We start from the raw sequence: 2,409 nt of genomic DNA on the forward strand, positions 1-2,409 counted from the left end.
CCCCCCCGACTCCCTCGCTGTTGCCTGAATCCAGCACGGGCTCTACCTCACATGCATTCAGACATTTCATTCATTCGGATATAAAATCCTCATTTAAGCTGCTCCAAGAGGCGGCCCAGGGGGGCTCGGGTGCATCTCTCTCCTCCTCAGTCGATCTTTCTCTTCATCCTCCTTCCTTCAGTCTCCTTCTCAGTCTTCTCTTTCCCAGCTCCTCCCTCAGGGCCGTCGCACAGCCTGGTTTGAGACCTCTGTGTCCTGCTTGTGTTTGTGTCTGTCTGTCTGTCGCCTCCCCCTCCCCCTCTGGGTCTTTCTCCCTCTCTTTGTCTGTCTTTCTTTGTCCCTCTGTCTGCCTCTGAGCTTTAGAGTGATTCTGCATTCCCCAGCAGGAGGTAGGCTTTCCCACCCAGATGTGACCACACAGCCACGTGTGTGTGTGTGTGTGTGTGTGTGTGTGTGTGTGTGTGTGCACGCGCGCACACACACGTGTGTGGCTGTGTCCCACAACAGGCTCTCCCCTCATTTACTCAGCCTGCAACACTTGTTCGGAGCCTCGCAGGCTTAGGTCGCATCTGTGTGGCCCAGTCGGGGGTCCCTGAGCCTGCTCCCCTCCTCCCCGCCCTGCAGGCTTGCTGGCTTTCCAGGCTGGGCAGCTGCTGCCCCTTCAGCACTTGGACGGTCATTGCCATCCGCCTGGGCAGGGTGGGGGGAGGTCCTCCTCCTCAGCTCTTCCTAGAACACTCATCCTGAGACCGCTGTTCCTGCCCAGCTGTGTGTGTGTGTGTGTGTGTGTGTGTGTGTGTGTGACAGATTTCCTCTCACCCTCTTGCTCTCTACTTACTCCCCATCCCCGCTCCGGCTCCATCTGGATTTTCTGTCTCTCTCCCACATCCCCAAACTCTCTTTTTCTCCTTCCACGTCCATCTCTGAGGCTCTGTCCGGCATTTGTTTTCATTCTGCGGATAAGCATACGGTGATCTGTCTGTGTATCCATCCGTCCGTCCGTGTGTCTGGGAGTTAGTTCGAGGCCCCTTTCTTAACCCCCCTTGCTGGGCCCCCTGTTGTCTTCCCCTGCACACCGCTGAGCCATCGCGGCTCCCGCATCAGCCTCCATCGCCCCCCTGCCCTTCTGTGTGAACTCCCGGGCCCCTCACCAACACCCCCCCACACACACCTTGCACCCCTTGAGGCTTACCCCAGCCTCAGCACCATCCCCACCCCTAGCCCCACATGTCTGTGGCACTGCCCCGAGCAGGTCACCCTGGCCCGGCCATGCCACAGGGGTAGACACTTGCTCCAGGAGACTCCACCCTTGGTGCCCCTAGCTCGGGGGCAGTGTTAGTGATTTCCTTCCTGCCCGGGGGGGACCCCCACCTCATTCAAGTCTTTCCTGGAGTCTCCCACCCTTTCCATATGAGGGTCCAGACGTCAGTGTTCCTTGGTCACATTACCTTTTTATGTCCCTTTTCATCAGATTTTGTCAGGGTTTACTCCTACCTGGGCATTGTTGTGTGTGTGTTTCTGTTCCTCTCTCCCTGTCTGACACACACCTCTTTCCTTCCCTCTCTTATCCTTTCTCTCAGTAAAAATTAAATAAAATAACTTACATACCACACAATGCACAAACCTTTTCACAAATGAAAAATCTCAGTGAATTTTACATGTGTCTACACCTGTGGATCCAGATGTCCCAGTGCCCAACAGCCTCCTTCTCCCATGACTGCCACCCCCCCACCCCGTCCTATTTGTCCTGTTTTTAGTTACTGTTTACCCAGGCGCGGGGCGGGGGGGTGGGGGGTGCGGTTCTCACTGGGTAACATTCTGACTGTCTGAGAACTTCCCTAGTTTTGCTTCCCTTCCCAGAGTTCCTCATCTTTGTTCTTTCCCTCAGCAATTGTTTGTGCCTCTTAAGACAGGGCTGTGTGTCTTCCGCCCTCCCTCTCTCCCGCTCCCCCTGCTTTGTCTCTAAGCCATTATTGAATTCGGCTTCCCATTCTGTGCGTCACTACAGGAGTGTGTGTGTGTGTGTGTGTGTGTGTCCCCACTCACCCACCGCCTCCCCCTCGCTCACTGCTTCCCCCACCTCTGCCGCTCTTCTCCTGCTCCTGGGGGCTCCATCTAGATTTTTCCAGGTGAGCCTGGCTCTATTTGTCTCTCTCTCTCCTCCTTTCTTCCTGCGCTGTCTCGAGAGAGCGGTGGCCGAGAGCTGGCTGGTGCTGGGGGAGGGGGTGGGTCCACCCCAGCTCTGGCCTCACCCTTGCCTGCTGCCCCTCACATCTCCCCAGCCCCATTTGCAAATTCTCTTTGCCCGCAGTCCACCCATTGCCGCTGGGTCTGTAGCCGGGATCTTGGAGCTAAGCCCCTGACCTGTCCACACTCGGGGTCCATCTCTCCCAGGGCAGAACCGCCTCC

Source organism: Mustela nigripes, chromosome 7, assembly GCF_022355385.1.
Source record: "Mustela nigripes isolate SB6536 chromosome 7, MUSNIG.SB6536, whole genome shotgun sequence".
Taxonomy (NCBI): Eukaryota; Metazoa; Chordata; class Mammalia; order Carnivora; family Mustelidae; genus Mustela; species Mustela nigripes.